At 37.9% G+C, this 19,196-nt stretch overlaps 1 non-coding gene across 1 annotated transcript; it reads left to right on the forward strand.

Moving 5' to 3' along the window:
- The first annotated feature begins 10,259 nt into the window (after positions 1 to 10,259).
- Positions 10,260 to 10,366, forward strand: LOC141669783 (small nucleolar RNA R71). The gene has a single exon (XR_012554042.1). It is a non-coding gene; the product is annotated as a small nucleolar RNA R71 (small nucleolar RNA).
- The last annotated feature ends 8,830 nt before the right edge of the window (positions 10,367 to 19,196 follow it).

The following is a 19,196-nucleotide window of genomic DNA, read 5'->3' on the forward strand; positions in this document are numbered from 1 at the left end:
CGTAGTCTTTGCCATAGGAAAGAATCTATTTTAAGAACTTTTGAGCAAGATCCTCCAATTTGGTGATAGACCTTGGTGGTAGAAAATGTAACCACCACTTAGCTTTATCCAACAGAGAGAATGGGAAAAGCCTCAACTTAATAGCATCTTTAGAAACTCCATTGAACTTGAAAGTGTCGCAGATCTTGATAAAATCTCTAATGTGCATGTTGGGGTCTTCTGTCGAAGAACCCCCAATCTGAACTGAGTTTTGTATCATCTGAATCGTGCTCGACTTGATCTTAAAGGTATTAGCCGAGATGGCTGGTCGAACAATGCTAGATTATATATCATTTATCTTGGGTTGAGAGTAATCCATCAAAGCCTTCGGATTCGCTTTTGGTTCTCCCATTGCAATAAGTGCTTCTTCTTCAACTTTCTCCTCAACAAGAACTTCCTCGAAAACTTCCTTAGCTACTACAACTTCTTCCTCAGCTTGATCCAGCGTTCTCTTACGAGACCGCGAACGCGTATGCATACACACTCGCTAGAGTACCTGAAACACGAAAAGGAAATAAATAAGTAACAATGCCCGAGTCAATGAACTTTAACGACCATTGATGATAAACACATAAACTAAAAATTAACCCCAAGTCCCCGGCAGCGGCGCCAAAAACTTGTTAGGACAAAAACACAGGGAGTGGTTTAAGTTAATTTTAATCAATGTACTTATGCAACAATGGTATGGTTATTATTCAGTGCTAAGACGAATAATAAATTGAGGTTGTTTTAACTACTCTTAACTAAGAGATTATACTAAAGAATATCAACTAAGAGAATAAAGAGAGTTGAATACTATATGACACAAACATGGGATTCTAGTTTCATTACTACTTTATTCAATAGCCTCTTTGTTCTTAATCTTAGCATGCAATGGTGATGACACTAATCAGATAACACGAAACTGATAAACGCCAACTTTCGTTGTACGATTACCATACTACCAGACATCCACAAAAGAGATAGAAGCTGAATAGATGCCAATTATATTGAGACCCTATATATCTATAGAATTTGACAACATAACGGTTTAATGCACAAGTTATCTATCATGATTACATAGGGTGTTAGTCGCTAAACATGCATTAAATTACACGCAAGTATACGAGTTCACAAGTAGTATAAGATATAAATCAGATTCGTTCCCACAGAGACTGGCTTTGGTTAACTAATTAATTTATGCACTTAAGCAACAATGTATGGTTATTATTCAATGCTAAGACGATAACAAATGGAGGTTGTTTATAACTAAGAATTAAACTAACAATTATAATTAAGAGATTAATAATGATTGAATTAATATATATGACAAATATGAGATTCTAACTTCATTAAATACTTCATTCAATAGCCTTATTGTTCTTAACCTTAGCATGTAATGGTCATGACATTAATCAGATAACACGAAACTGATAAACGCCAACTTTCGTTGCACGAATACCATACTACCAGACATCCACAAAAGAGATAGAAGCTGAATAGACACCAATTATATTGAGACCCTATATGTTTATAGAATTTGACAACATAACGGTTTAAGCACAAGTTATCTATCATGATTACACAGGGCAAGTAAGATGGTTAAAATTACCTACGAATCATGCATAACAAATACATGAACCTATGTTAGCATGACAAATTCTAAATCCTTAAATTCACTGTCGCTTCATTAAAGATTAACAAGCTATCTTATAAGTTCGCGACGCTCATAAGACGAATACGCACAACCAATACTAGGATATCATACAATCACCACACACTAAGGCATCGAAAAAAATTAACTAAAGAAATTAGGACCCCACGATAACGATTAGCCCATAATCGGACTCATCATCAACGTGGGTTCCGATGAAAGCATGATATAACAAATGTAGTCTTTATAACGAATAAACAAAACCAAGTACAAAATAAGAGTAAGGTTCACAAATAAGAAAACTAGCATCCAAGTTACAACTTAGAACAAATATTCACAAGTAAAAACAGAATATTCTTCGTGTTCGTTGAATCCGTACTAAAACAGTCTTCTTACGGCTCTCCTTGCGCTCTGGTACGTCTCTCTCTTGAAAACGTCCTTTATTCGAATATATATAGCAGCCCCATGTAATCCAGAAGTCCACCAATTGTAATTATAATAGAATCAAGATTCTTTGAATTCGCACCGGCGCGGCCGCGCGCTATCACAGTGCGGGCGCGCTGCCTTTCTGACATCCTGGCGCGACCGCGCGCTTGACCAGCGCGGGCGCGCCGTACCTCTGGAAAAACTTCAGATTTCTGATTTTCTTTGCTGCTTCGAGTCGGCTTTCCACGAGCTTTTATTCCAACACCACCTTGACACCAAATTAGCACCAAAACAATGCTAATTCACCTGATTACCTAGATAATGCATGAAATGTAAAAACACTAAAAAACATGTTAAAACACTTAATAACTTGAGTACATACACATCAATTCAAAGCTTAATAGAGCATTATAAAGTGTCATAAATGCCACTCAACATACCCCCAAACTTGAATCGATGTTTGTCCTCAAGCATAAGCAGACTCAAAGAACAAGAAACAAAAATGCATGAATGCAACTAATATGAATGCAATGAATATGAATGCAACGATCCCAATAGAATAACTAAACCAATCAACTAGCAACATCTCAACAAATGTAGTTACTCGCATAAAGATCAATCAAATCATATAAATCAAATTACAAACTAAAGACGTGCGTGTGTGTAAATGCTTACAGATATACTATCGTAACTAGATCAATAATCATGACTCACTACTCAACAAGGCAATCACAAGGTTATAAATAAAATAAAAAGCTAGACTCAAAATAACTTATAACACTTCAATTCTTATATTGGAGTTTTATATGGATTCATGCTTTTATTCAAACAAACCAACACACATATGTTAATTTGATCGTGCAATAAGTGAGGTCGGCAAAAGACTTATACAATAGTACCCATGTAGCAAGCGATAGGTTAGCGGATCCCAAACTATAAAAGCCTTAGGTCACTAGGCACAAAGTCCCCTAAGAACTTAATAATTCAAGTACTAAAGAGCTCACTCGTGATCAATTATACATAACACTTATTCTTTTTTTTCTTTTTTCTTTTTTTTTTCTTTCCAAATTTCTGAACGAGTGCGTTTCGCTCCATCTCGCTCAAACCTAGACTACTTATATAAATATGAGCCGGCTACTAGCCAATTGACACCTAGCCACAACAACTAGCAATGAAATCCAATTTTCCTCCAATTTCTAAAAATCCATGTTATTTTATTATTAAGAGAATATCCTAAATTTTAAATATAAACAAGCGATTAAACCTCGACAAACAAATAAACCATGATCATGATCTAGCACTTAAGCAACCTATAAGACTTAGTGTAATACAAGTGTCTCTATCATGCAAATTAATTCGATAAGACTTAACATCACTAAATACGACATCACTACACTAGCATCAATATCACAAATTAATCGGAAAAATCATCTAAGGGATCAGTTATAATGCACATGCATGAACTATATGAACAAACTATCATAAAAACTACCAAATAAAATAAAATAAAATAAAACTACATGGCAAAATATGCACTACATGAACTAAACTATAATGAATATGCAAACTATATGTGACTCACACAAAACATATTCCTTCAACTACTACCCCCAAACTTAAAATATTCACTATCCTCAATGAAGGTAATAGTAAGGAATTCAGGCATACCAAATCAGAATCATCACCCTCAACGGGTGGAGTGTCAGGTGTGTCCGGAGGTGGATACACGGAATTCTCACCAAAAAATGGCCACTGGATGTCCACAAAGTGGCTCGAAAAGCTGTCCCCAATGCCTGGGTGCGATCACGTGCAAACCTGCTGTGGATGTCATGCATCGCATCCATCCTCCTAGCCAGACGCCTGTACTGCGTCATGCTCTTCTTCGATTATTCCTGCAACTGAGACGGCTCTATCTCCTCACCCAACTGAGCTCTCCAACCCGCTTCACGGGCTTTCTTTGAACCACCAGCATAATACTGATCAGCTGGACGCTTGCCCGGAAGCATATCAAATGAATAACCAAGCCCCTTAGGGCCGGGCTTACCACCATAGCACTCCACCATGTGCAATATAATTGAAATATCAAAGGCAGAACTAGGGAGCTGAAGCTGCTCATGTGCGGCCCAACAAACATGAACTGCTGCACACAACCTCGTAACTATGGACGCATAGGGTATAGAACCCGTAATGCTCCCTCTCAAAAATCTCAGAATACCATGGTGAATAATTCTGCTAATGTCCACATAATCACCTTTCAGAATACCCCACAATAAGCGTGCTCGCTCCACAATAACCTTATGCATATGAGACGATGGCATGATATTAGCACAAATAAAGGAATTCCAAGAACGGGTAAATCTGTTCATACAAGAAGCAGGGAATGTGGCATAATCAGTTGTTCCCCTCTTGAATGTTCACTGAGTCCTAGCTACACATAGAGTAGCAACAATCTTATCCAAGTCAAAATCCTCCGTATTCTTATCATTCCAAATGTCTTGCCTGGGCTTTTTCGCGGGTTAATTAATTACCCTCCTTATCACTCATGTACTATACTCCACCTTCATCCCTCTAACCATCGTGAAACCATTCTTCTCCACCTTTGCATTAGCATATAACTCCCGAACAACACTCATAGGTACAGCAGCGGGCTCCTCATAAAAAGAAACCCAGCCCATCTTCTGAATCATCTCCAATAGCTTACCATCCTTCCCTGATGGCTGAAAACCTCGTTCTTTGATGATCGGCTTTGAGAGAAGACTCGTATACTCCGCTTCAGCCTCGGGAGTAGAGAACCTCGGCCTTACACCACCCACACTTGAAGAATCGGTGGTGGTGCTGTTGCTTACTTGTGTTCTTTGCCTCTTGGGTGCTATTGGAATTAAGTAAAGAGAATAAGAGTTGTGTTTGAGAGAGAAATTATGTTTGAGAATTTGTGAAGTGGTGAAGAGGTTTGTGTATGAGGTGTATGTATATATTGGTGGTGAAAAGAGAATTATATATGGATAGAAGTGGGATTTGATTATGGGAATAATAGGAGTAATGGGTTTGATTTGGAGAGGGAAATTTGGGATGTGGGGGAGTAAAATTCGGTTGGGAATTGATTTTGTAGCAAAAATCCTGATTTTCCCCTTAAAACTGCCTTTTATTTTTTTTTTGAGTCGGGACCTCGGCGCGACCGCATGCTAGGACAGCACGGGTACGCGCTACTTCTGCCAAACCGGTGTGGCCGCGCGCTGGAACAGTGTGGGCACGCCGTGTTTCTGTGTTTTTAGCGCGGCCACACGCTAGGACAGCGCGGGCGCGCCAGGCTTCTGAAGTCAGTCCTGAATTTTTTTCATTTTTTGATTTTTTGTGAGACTACCTACTAATGTAAAAAAAAACTTGGGTTGCCTCCCAAGAAGCACTTAATTTATGTCGTTAGCTTGACGTAGAGCTCGAGATCAGACAGACAATAAAATGACACTAACCACCTCGCAGTTTACCGTATCACATTAATAATGCTTCAACCTTTGACCATTTACCTTGAATGCTTGGCCCGGATCATTCTCAAAAATTTCTACCGCTCCATGGGGAAACACAGTTTTGACAATAAACGGCCCTGACCATCTTGACTTCAACTTTCCAGGAAAAAGACGGAGACGAGAGTTGAACAAAAGAACTTGTTGCCCCGGCACAAATGATTTGAGCACTAAACCCCGGTCGTGCCACCTCTTGACTTTCTCCTTATACATTTTGTTATTCTCATAAGCTTGAAGTTGAAATTCGTCGAGCTCTTTCAGTTGAAGCATCCTCTTCTTTCAAGCTGCATCCAAGTCAAGATTCAATTTCTTCAAAGCCCAATACGCTTTATGCTCCAGCTCCACCGGTAAATGACACCCCTTACCATAAACCAACTGATACGGTGACATTCTTAGCGGAGTCTTGTATGTTGTTCGATACGCCCAAATAGCTTCATCAAGCTTCAAAGACCAATCCTTCCTCGATGGACACACAACTTTCTCTAAAATGCGCTTGATCTCCCTGTTAGATACCTTAGCTTGACCATTCTTTTGAGGATGATAAGCTGTAGCAATGCGATGATTCACATTATACCTTTGCATCATTGTAGTGAACTTGCGGTTACAGAAATGTGACCCCTCATCACTGATTATGACTCTTGGAGTTCCAAATCTTGTGAATATCTACTTTTGAAGAAAATTAAGCACCACTTTCGCATCGTTCGTTGGCAACGCATTAACCTCAACCCATTTCAACACATAATCAACCGCCAACAAGATGTACTGATTGTTACAAGATGAGATAAATGGCCCCATGAAATCAATTCCCCAAACATCGAAGACCTCAACCTCAAGAAGCACATTAAGAGGCATCTCATCCCTCTTAGACATATTACCCACACGTTGACATCGATCACATTTCAAAATGAACTGGTGAGCAACTTTAAACAAAGTTGGCCAAAAGAAAACTGCTTACAGAATACAAGCTGATGTCTTTTCTCCATCATAATGTCCTCCATAAGCCATTAAGTGGCAATCTCGCAAGATCCCCCCCATTTCGTTGTACGGAATACATCTCCTGATGATTTGGTCAGCTCCTTGTCGAAATAGAAATGGCTCATCCCACATATACCACTTCACTTCATGTAGAAATTTCTTCCTTTGAGCATAAGATAAGTCAGGTGGCATGATATTACTCACAAGGTAGTTTACAATGTCTGTAAACCACGGTTCTTCTTCTTACACTCCAAACAGCTGCCGTCGGGAAAAGATTCATTTATCAATGTCTTATCCAATAAAGTAGCATTAGGGTTCTCTAAATGCGAGAGATGATCAGTGACTTGATTTTCAGTCCCCTTTCTGTCCTTGATCTCTAGTTCAAATTCTTGAAGCAAAAGAACCCATATAATCAATCTAGGCTTCGAGTCCTTCTTTGAGATGAGATAATGAATTGCAGCGTGATCAGTGAAAACTGTCACCTTAGTCGCAAGTAGATAAGATTGAAATTTCTCAAAACCATAGACAATAGCCAAAAGTTCTTTCTCCGTATAGTATAATTCAGTTGAGCACCATTTAGGGTCTTGCTAGCATAGTATACCATATAAAATATGTTATTCTTTATCTGCCCAAGAACTGCTCCAACTGTATAGTCATTCGCATCGCACATCATCTCAAAAGGTTCAGACCAATCAGGTGCAGTTATGAGAGGTGCCGTCATTAAACTCCTCTTCAATGTTTCAAAAGCTGCAAGGCACTCATCATCAAACTTGAAAGGGACATCTTTCTCTAGCAAACTGCACAATGGCTTCGAAATCTTAGAGAAGTCTTTGATGAAATGCCTATAAAAACCCGCATGACCAAGAAAACTGCGAATTCCCTTAACAGAAATAGGAGGAGGAAGATTTTCAATGACCCCCACCTTGGCTTTGTCCACCTCAAGACCCTTACTAGAAACCTTGTTCCCAAGAATAATGCCCTGTCGCACCATAAAGTGACATTTCTCCCTATTGAGAACCAAATTGGTCTCAACATACCTCTTGAGAACGTGTCCAAGATTTTACAAGCATTCATCAAAAGAATCGCCAAATACAGAAAAGTCGTCCATGAACACCTTCACATTCTGGCCAATCATATCAGAAAAATGGTCATCATACATCTCTGAAATGTGGCTGGTACACCACACAGACCAAAAGAAACTCATCTGAAGGCGAAAGTACCAAATGGACAAGTGAAGGTAGTCTTCTCCTGATCTTCTGGAAAGATACAAATCTGATTGTAACCTGAATAGCCGTCAAGAAGACAGTAGTACTCATGACTAACCAGTCTATCAAGCATCTGGTCAATGAAGGGCAAAGGGAAGTGATCCTTCCTAGTGGCCTGGTTCAGCTTTCTGTAGTCCATGCAAACTCTCCACCCCGTGACTGTTCTTGTAGGAATAAGCTCATTCTTCTCATTTGCTACCACAGCAATTCCACATTTCTTTGGCACACATTGAATCGGGCTTACCCATGAACTGTCAGAAATAGGATAGATGATCCCTGCATCTAACCTCTTAAGAATTTCTTTCTTCACCACTTCTTTCATGATCGGATTAAGTCTTCTTTGATGCTCAAACTTAGGCTTGCTACCTTCCTCTAGCAGAATTTTATGCATGCAATAAGAAGGGTTGATTCCCTTGATATCTGCTATAGTCCAACCAATTGCCGATTTGAACTCTCTTAGAAGCCTCAAGAGCTTTTCCTCATCACTACCTGAAAGATCAGATGCAATAATAACAGGCAAAGTAGATGCATCACCTAAAAACGCATACCTCAAATGCTCAGGTAAAGGCTTAAGCTCAAGAGTGGGAGCTTCCTCAATAGATGGCTTGAGGCATTTAGGAGCTTTGTTCAATTCCTCCATTCCAAGAGATTCAAAAGGCATATCAATCTTCCTCTTTCAGGGAGAAGCATTCAAATATTGTAATTGTTCTTCTCCTTTATCATTTTCACTATCTGAATTTCCAAATAAGGCTTTTTCCAAGGTATCGGACCTTAGTAATTGATCAAGTTCTGAAGTAACCACAGAATCGACCAATTCCACCTTTAAGCACTCCTCATTTTCCGTAGGAAATTTCATATCATTGAACACATTAAAAGTGACATCCTGATCCAGCACTCGCATTGTGAGCTCACCCTTCTGCACATCTATCAAGGTTCGGCCAGTCACCAAAAAAGGTTTTCCCAAGATTATGGGAATCTTCTTATCCTCCTCGAAATCAAGAATGACAAAATCAGCAGGGAAGATGAGTTTATCAACCTTGACCAAGACATCCTCCACGATATCTCGCGGATATGTAATAGAACGGTAGCCAATTGCAAGGTCATATAAGTTGGTTTTTGATCAGGTAAGTCCAACTGCTTGAAGATTGACAAAGGCATCAGATTGATGCTAGCTCCCAAGTCACATAAGCATCTGTCAAAAGACACTTTTCCAATAGTACACGGAATAGTGAAGCTTCCTGGATCTTTAAGCTTTGAAGGCAACTTCTGTTACAGCACATCACTGCATTCCTCCATGAGAGCGACCGTCTCTAAATCATCTAGCTTCACCTTCCGAGAGAGAATAGATTTTATAAACTTTGCGTAACTAGGTGTCTGCTCAAGAGCCTCAGCGAAAGGTATGTTGATATGAAGTTTCTTGAACACCTCCAGAAACTTCTCAAATTTCTTGTCCAGCTTTTTCTTCTGCAGCCGCTTAGGAAAAGGTGGTGGAGAATAGATCTATTTCTCCCCTGTATTACCCTCAGGAGGAGTGTGCTCAACAGTAGTCTTCCTTGATTCCACTTTTTCTTCCTGCTGCTCTACTTCTTTCTCAGCCCCAGCTTCTTCAGTCAACGCTTGAGTTTGTTCGGGATTCGCAACCTTTCCAAACCTCAAAGTGATTGCCTTAACCTGCTCCTTAGCTTCCTTCATTCCTGGCACTTCTGTGTCACTAGGTAGTGTACCAGGCTGAAGATTTAGCAAGGTATTGGCAATTTGACCAATTTGATTTTCCAATGTCTTGATAGAATCAGCTTGACTCTTGCACATAAGCTTCAACTCCTCTAGTTCAGATTTTTCATTAGCTTGTTGCAGCTGGAGTTGCTGTCTTGGTGCATATTGCGGTTGCTAAAAACTAGGGGGTTGTACTGCTTAGCTGGATACTGCTGATAAGGCTGTTGAACCGTATTCTGAGCATTGCTCCAACTGAAATTAGGATGATTGTGGTTGTTGGGATGATAAGTGGCCGGCACGGGCTACTGCGAATGCTGAGAGTTGCTCACGAACTGAGCTGATTCACTAGAAATTGCGCACTGATTAGTCTTATGGGCACCAGCGCAAAGCTCACAAACACTAGCGATTTGATTAACCCCATGATTATCCAAAGTGTCCACCTTCATCATCAAAGCCTTAAGTTGGGCAGCTATAGCAGTTGCTGCATTCAACTCCAGAATTCCTGCTACTTTTCCCTAAGTCAGTCTTTGGGAAGGATTCTGGTATTCATTAGCAGCCATCAGTTCAATTCATTTATAAGCTTCATCGTAGCTCTTAGCCCACAAGGCTCCTCCTGATGCTGCATCAAGCATGGGTCTAGAAGTAGCACCCAATCCATTGTAGAAATAGTTAATAATCATCCAATCAAGCATGCCATGGTGTGGGCACTTCCTTAGCATCTCCTTATATCGATCCCAAGCCTCACACAAAGATTCTCCAGTTTGCTGAGCAAACTGAGTAATAGCATTTCTGATTGTAGCAGTCTTCACCATAGGGAAGAATTTAGTGAGAAACTTTTGATCCAAGATCTTCCCAAGTGGTGATAGACCCTGCTGGTAGAGAATGTAACCAGCACTTAGCTTTGTACCTCAAAGAGAATGGGAAGAGTCCCATCTTGATAGCATCTTCAGTCGGAACTTGAACATGTCGCAGATGTTGATGAAATCCCTGATGTGCATGTTTGGGTCTTCCATAGGAGAACCCCCAAACTGAACTGAGTTCTGTATCATCTGAATCGTGCTTAACTTGATCTCAAAAGTGTTAGCCCTGATGGCTGGCCTGATGATGCTTGACTGAATGTCATTGATCTTACGCTGAGAATAGTCCACCAAAGCCTTAGGATTTTCTGCTTGATCTCCCATCTCTACTAAAACTAGTTCCTTGACTTTCTCTTCTTCTTTTACCTTCTTTTCTTTTTCGAAAACTTCATTTCGAACCACCACAACTTCTTCCTTGGCTTTATCCAGAGTTCTCTTATGAGTACGCGAACGCGTATGCATACACCCTCGCTAGAGTACCTGAAATAAGACAAGGAAACGAATAAGTAACAGTGTCCGAGTCTATGAACTTTAACGACCACTGATGGAAAATACATAAACTAAAAATTTACACTGCAGTCCCCGGCAGCGGCGCCAAAAACTTGTTAGTCTCTAAACACGCGCTAAATTACACGCAAGTATACGAGTTCGCAAGTAGTATAAGATATAAATTAAATTCGATCCCACAAAGACTGGCTTTGGTTAACTAATTAATTTATACACTTAAGCAACAATGTATGGTTATTACTCAATATTAAGATGATAACAAATTGAGGTTGTTTGTAACTAAGAATTAAACTAACAATTATAATTAAGAGATTAATAATGATTGAATTAATATATATATATGACAAACATGGGATTCTAAATTCATTAAATACTTCATTCAATAGCCTTATTGTTCTTAACCTTAGCATATAATGGTGATGACACTAATCAGATAACACAAATATGATAAACGCCAACTTTCATTGCACGAATAACATACTACCAGACATCCACAAAAGAGATAGAAGCTGAATAGACACCAATTATATTGAGACCCTGTATGTCTATAGAATTTGACAACATAACGATTTAAGCACAAGTTATCTATCATGAATATACAGGGCAAGTAAGATGGTTAAAATTACCTATGAATCATGCATAAAAAATACATGAACCTGTGCTAGCATGGCAAGTTCTAAATCCTTAAATTCACTGTCGCTTTATTAAAGATTAACACGCTATCTTACAAGTTCGCGACGCTCGTAAGACGAATACGCACAACCAATACTTGCATATCATACAATCACCACTCACTAAGGCATCGAAATAAATTAACTAAATAAATCCATAAATAAATCCGTTAGAACCCCATGATAACTATTAGCCCATAATCGGACTCACCAACAATATGGGTTCCGATGAAAGCATGGTATAACAAACGTAGTCTTTATAACGAATAAACAAAACCAAGTACAAAATAAGAATAAGGTTCAAAAATAAGAAAACTAGCATCCAAGTTACAACTTAGAACAAAGATTCACAAGTAAAAACAAGATCTTCTTCGTCTTTGTTGAATCCGTGCTAAAACGGTCTTCTTACGGCTCTCTTTGCGCTCTGGTACGTCTCTCTCTTGAAAACATCCTTTATTCGAATATATATAGCAGCCCCGTGCAATCCATAAGTCCACCAATTGTAATTATAATAGAATCAGGATTCTTTGAATTCGCACCGGCGCGGCCGCGCGCTATCACAGCGCGGGCGTGCTACCTTTCTGACATCCTGGAGCGGCCGCGCGCTTGACCAGCGTGGGCACGCCATACCTCTGAAAAACTTCAGATTTCTGATTTTCTTTGCTGCTTCGAGTAGGCTTTCCACGAGCTTTTATTCCAACACCACCTTGACACCAAATTATCACCAAAACAATTCTAATTCACCCGATTACCTAGATAATGCCTGAAATGTAAAAACACTAGAAAATACGTTAAAACACTTAACAACTTGAGTACAAATGCATCAATTCAAAGCTTAATAGAGCATTATAAAGTGTCATAAATGCCACTCAACATAGGGCAAGTAAGATGGTTAAAATTACCTATGAATCATGCATAACAAATACATGAACCTATGCTAGCTTGGCAAGTTCTAAACCCCTAAGTTCACTTTCACTTCATTAGAGAGCTATCTTATAAGTTCGCGACGCTCATAAGACAAATAAGCACAACCAATACTAGGATATCATACAATCACCACACACTAAGGCATCGAAACAAATTAACTAAAGAAATCCATAAATAAATCCGCTATAACCCCACGATAACGATTAGCCCATAATCGGACTCATCATCAACGTGGGTTCCGATGAAAGCATGGTATAATAAACATAGTCTTTATACTGAATAAATAATAAAATCAAGTATGAAACAAGAGTATAGGTTCACAAGCAAGAAAACTAGTATCCAAAGTTACAACTTAAAATAAAGAATCACAAGTATAAACTAGATCCTCTTCGCCTTGGTTGAATTGTGCTATACGGTCTTCTTACGCCTTCTCCTTAAGCTCTGGTACATCTTGTTATAAAAAATGATCATAAGTTATGTTTATATAGCAGCCCATGCAGAGTAAAAGTCCATCAATCAGAATCACAAGAGAATTAGGATTCTTTTATCACGACCTGGCGTGGCCGTGCGCTTCAACAGCGCGGGCGCGCTGAGTTTCTGCTCTTTGGGCGCATCCGCGCTGAAGTCCTTCTGGATAAAATTCTGACTTTTTATTTTCTTTCTGGTTTGGGTTGGTCTTTGCACGAGCAATCTTCTTGACACCATCCTAACACCAAATGAGCATCAAATCAATGCCAATTCACTTGAGTTCCTGATATAAGCCTGAAATATAAAATAAATACAAAACACATCAAAAACACAAATAACTTGAGTACAAAACACCAATTCAAGCCTTTATAGAGCATTCTAAGTGGACATAAATGCCACTTAACACACCCTGTAAAGAGTCTGCACAAACACTTGAAGCAATACAAGTGTATGGAAGGAGAAATAAGGATGACACACATAGGGAGAGCACATCTCTTGAAGCTCCCTCATTTACTCAAGGGGAGCTGCCAACACTCAATACTGACATTTAAAATCTTATATCTCAAATTTCTTCTTCCTACAATGAAACTCTTATTCTGGTTCTCAAGAGTTTCCAACTTCAAGTGACATGGTTCTAGACACTGTGATCACTACCCAGGAACCACATTTAGTTGGTGAGAGGCTACATGCTGGGGTAGACCTTGATGACACCAACACAAACATAGGGGTTTCATCAATTTTCACTGAAGACCCTGTAATAGAAACAAATGCACCTTCATGTGCAAATCAACCTTCACAGATTGTAAGGTTTGAGGGTAGTACTCCTGAGGGGGAGCTATCTAAATCCTCTCCAATTCAATTAGAGGTTCCTCTTGTGGAAACAACTCCCCTCACAACCCTAGCTGAGATTGCTCTCATAATTGAAGCAAGGAGTTCAATTGGCAATGATCCTGCTATAGGGAAGGCAAGTTTAGCATATTCAAGTGCCAACTCACCACAAAATGAGCAAGGATTTGTGTAGCGACTGGGAATTTCGCGACGTAATTAAATAAATAAAGTATAGTTTTATGTTGTAATAATGGATTATGTGAATATATAAAAGGATAATTGATTTTGTTGGTTAATTGTCGTTATTGTATATTAGTAACTTGGAACGTAAAGTAACTCATTCCAATTTGATGAATCAGCTAAAAGGTTAAGCTGTATCGTCGGGTCGTCAAGTGGAACAAGACCCGTGTTATAAAGGGATTAAAATATTCAGAAATATGTATGAGAGATATTACTTGATGATCCTATGTGTCTATATGTTGTGTGTTATGTGCATATTCGAATCTGAGTTGTTTTGGGGATTTTAAATAATTATAAAAGGATTTGCAAAGGATTTAGTGATCTTTGAACATTTTATAAAATCAAAGGAATGTGATTAAAGTATGAAATTTGCTTCATTGTCTTCAAAATAAATTAAGGGACTTTCTAAAAATATTAGTTGAATGTATGTGAGTAGTTTAACATTTAAGAATGATTTTATAAGGTTTGAATTATATTATTGGGATTCATTTGTAAAGTCCATAAAAAATTATTTACTCACTCAAAAATTTATTTAAAAATGTAAGAGAAGAGCCATTTCAATGTTCTATTTTATAAAAATAAAAGTTTAATTATTTATAATTTGTGTAGAGAGAAATTATGTTATTTCATTTTGTTTTGTAAATAAAAAAAGGGAATAAAAAGAAAGTGGATTGTGCTAATTACTGAAATGCCCCTGAGTGTATATATACACACTCATCCCCCTCTTTTTTTCTCTTTTCTTCACCCCGGTCTTCTCTCTCTTTTCTCCCATCCCTCCCGTCTCTCTCGAACTCTCCTCACTCTCTCTCTCTGGTAGCTCTCTTTTTCTCTCTCGTTTTCTTTGAATCCACCATTAAAACTTCACACCCATCCCATATTTGAGTTCCATATGATATATATATATATATGTGTTTATGTGCTTACATGTGGATTTTGTGTGTGTGTTTGTGTTTGGGCCGAGAGCCCGAGTTCATGATTCCCTTTGATTTTTGACTTGAATCTTCTCATTTATGTTATGAATAAGTGTTGCATGTGATGATTGCTGCATTTTTGGTATAGAATGTGGTGGTTTTGGTTGGATACCCTCAAACACAAACAAGGGCACTATCAAGAGCCACCACCACCGGTGATGAACTCCGGTGAACCGGTGGTGGGCTATGATGTCATAACTAAGCCCTATAAGTCATTAACCTCGATTTTTAACCTTGCATGTGTAATTTCTTTGACGAACGAATTTGTTCTTATTTTTCTTGAAGTTTAGTTCAAAAATTGTTCTTATTTTCATGTTGCTTGTGGGTTGTGCATGTTATTTTATTTGGTTAGGCCCGAATGGTCCATTGGTTTTAGGGAAGAAATTGATCAAATAACTTGTTTGATTTGAAACTTGTTGATAAATAGATAATATGAACTTATTTATTGAATTTAAGTCATAGTTAAGCTTGGATGTTGATTTAGAGTTATGCATATGAGGATAAATGGTTGTTGTTAGATTAGTATAAATTATTGGGTTTTTTTTGTTTGAATTTTGGGATTAAAAAGAAAGGAATGAGTCATTTCGATTCCAAGATTGTACAATCTGTCATTATAACTAAACTATAGAGTTTTGAATATAAAGGTATAATATGTTATGTGCTATGTGAGTATATACAATAAGTGTTATCGCGATACGGGGTAATCGTTAGACGTTCTGAGAAACGTCGAGTATCGATTAAGTTGCTAATTAGGGGTTTCTGTGTTGGATTGTAGATTCACATAACGGAGGCATTCAGGATAGGAAAGGTAAAGCGATCTTAGGTGGCAGTAGCTCAACTCCCGTTAAGCAGGAAAACAATTTAAGGCAAGTACCTCTGCCTTCTCTTTAATTTGATCATAGAGAGGATATTATTGATGCCATGATAAAGTAGAAATTGTTATAATGCTCTATCAAACCTTATGATGAACCTATTATTGGCTTCCGAGAAACCCTGTTATTGTTTCCTTGACACCTTGTTATCGATTCCCGTAAGAACTTTAATAGTAACCCTATTATTTCTATTGCTTAATACTTTTCTCTTGTTCCTCGATAACCTTATGATTTCTTGTTCCGAAGAATACCTTATGAACTTTCTCACGTAATAGTTTAATAAACCTAGATTCTCTGATAATCTATATACCTTGTCATGTATTGATCGTTAGAACTATTTTGATTCCCAAGCTAGTGTACCCTGTTTATCATTTGATCAAGGTCCTTGGTATTGACTTTTATTAACTTTTGATTCGTTCACTTTTTTCGAATCTTGAATTGAACTTAAGAATGATTTTCAACTTGAATGAGTCCAAATGATTTCACATTCTTGGTAATGTTAAAATGAATTTAGTCAACTCCTTTACTTCTTCCAATATAAAGGTTTTCCAAATGAATTCCTGATGAATTGGATAGAGACGTAAGAGGCTAGTAGGACTACTCCGATCACGTAAGAGGTTAGCGGGGCTAGTCCAGCATAAGTCTATAATTTCATAGGTACCATAACGACCAGATGGAGGTCGGTACGGGCTGATCACCCATATTATAATTAAAAGATAGATATTCCAATAAGGGTTCGCTTATATTCTATAAAGATGAAAATGTTTACATTCTTTGTTCTTTAAAATGAAGTAAAATGAAATGGAACAACTCGAGTCTTCGTTTTGGTTGTAATGTTGTGCATCCTGTCACTTTACATTGATGATAAGTTTCAAAGTTTGATTGATTGTTTCCTTCTATTGAGAAACACTTTAAAGTCCTGCTAATGATTTGTGATGAATGTCGGCTTTCACCCTATCTTGAGCCTTGATTCCTGAAAGCAGGGATGTACAGATAATCCGCTCAATTGCACAAATCGCTCGCACCGGTTGTAATCTCACCGCTCTTTACGGATAACTACATAATACGGATCGAATGCGAATTGAAACTACAGGAACCGCATATCTGTGGATTGACTGCGGATTTGATTTTAAAATTTTCTCAAAAGTCGAACTACAACCACAAACCGCTACATATATATAATATATATTATATTATATATCATCAATCACAGAAATAACCATATATAAGAATTTAAAGATAAAGAGTTTGGGCTTTGGGATATAATATATAACATTAAACGCATAAATAGTCATATATAATTTGCAATAACCACTTGTACTCTTGCATTAAATTTTATTTTTATAAATTTCTAAGATTTGATAAGTATAATTTTAATGAACTATTTTTATTTGTCATTATCGTACAAGTAGATGGTTGAACCGCAAGTTGATCCACACCAATCGCAACCGCGCAGTTGAAAAAGTCGAGATTAACTGCAACCGCAAATGTGACTTAAATTGGAGATTTAAGAAAACCGCTATACGTGGTTTGGTGCGATTTTGACCTCCCAACCGCACCAAACCTAACCGCGTACACCCTTACCTGAAAACCCAAATCTTTCTTCATAACCCTTTTATAGCCAAAGATAGAAATCTGCCACCTAGATATTTAAAAGTAGAATGCCTCAGATACCGCTATTGTTAAATGGTATTAAATTACAGAACTATTTATATAGTTACTTGATGAGCTTCTTTTTTATATATTTGATTTGATCTAACCATGGCAGTTAAGAAAGAAGATGGTCAGACTTAGGCGCACCGCTCGCAAGAGCGTTCCCGGTGGTCCCTACCGTGTCGTAGATTTCCAGATGCCAGAGTAGGTAGCTGATATGTGTGTGAGCAAGCGAGATAGTTGGAAGGGCTTTTCTAGTTGGTATAGATACAATGGGTTATCTATCGGTTCCATGTCGGAATCGAATAAATTTAAAATTAATATTATTTTGGGTTATAATATATTTATTCTGGTTGGTAGTTATAATCTTGTCTCATACTTAATCCTGTTTTGATCATGTTAGTGCTTAATCGGGGTTTATTATATCTGTTATTGTTATTTTAGTTTAATGGTGTGTGAGTCCTCATTTCCTAACCCCGAGATTGAGGGCGTCACAGTTTGAGGCTAGAGTACATGACAGTAACTTAGCTAACTCCCCTCCAATTCAAATGGAGGTTCCCACCACAAGTAAGGAACAACAAATTGTCAAAACCACTGTTGTGTATATGTTGTGTACTTGATGATTTCATGAATAAAACACCTTAGTAGATTTTACTTAGTGAAATAATGTAGCACTCAACGGATAAGATTTATAGTCCCGACGGATGACTCATTATAGTCCCGACGGATGATGACTTATTATCCATCGAGTGAGTAGCTTATGTAACAATAAGTCTGTAGCACATTTCTGCATTCACCATTATATAGATTCTGTAAGTAGTATTCAAGTCATGTTGAATTTAACTAGATATATAGAATAGATTGATTAATTGTACATAGATGATGCCTTGTAATTCTGCATAAATGAAATGAAGTCAAGTGCCAGTTTGCTACCTGACGGATAACCTACAATAAAGTCGACGGATGATCAAATAGACAACCCGACGGATGTTCAATAACTCGGCGGATGATCATGAACCCGACGGATAAAGAATTTAAACATCAGTTGACAGTGACAACACAGTCACATGCGTCGAGTGGATGCAAATGGAATGTGGTAGCCTAATCATTGTGGTTTTCGAGAACAAAGAAACACTGCCATTTCCATGCTATTATGAAGATATTCAAAGATGTTGGAATAGAGTATTGAAGTAGCATTGTAATAGACTAGATAGTTTTTGTTTTATTATCTTGTCTTATTACTTTTTAATCTTGGTTATATATAAACCAAGAAGTAGCAACTAAGACACGATCGATCTAAGCAAGAAAGCAGAGAAACATTAGCATTTCTCTGTAGTCTTAGAAGTTCAATTGTTGTAAGCAGCTGTGAGCATTTCCGCACACAGGGTTCTCTCGATATATAATATATATATATCTCTGGTGGAATCATTCAAATCCACCAGAAAGTTTTTAAAGACTCTTATTTTTAATTAATTATGTCTTGATTCACTTAAGTTCTTATTCCGCATAGTGCTAATCAATACACTTATATTTATATTTGAGTTGGAACATTTCATTTCAAGAAAAAGTTTCAAGGATTCCATTCAACCCCCCTTCTGTAATTCTTGCCATATTGTTAAGGGACTAACAATTT

Source organism: Apium graveolens, chromosome 6 (assembly GCF_009905375.1).
Source record: "Apium graveolens cultivar Ventura chromosome 6, ASM990537v1, whole genome shotgun sequence".
NCBI classification, from domain to species: domain Eukaryota; kingdom Viridiplantae; phylum Streptophyta; class Magnoliopsida; order Apiales; family Apiaceae; genus Apium; species Apium graveolens.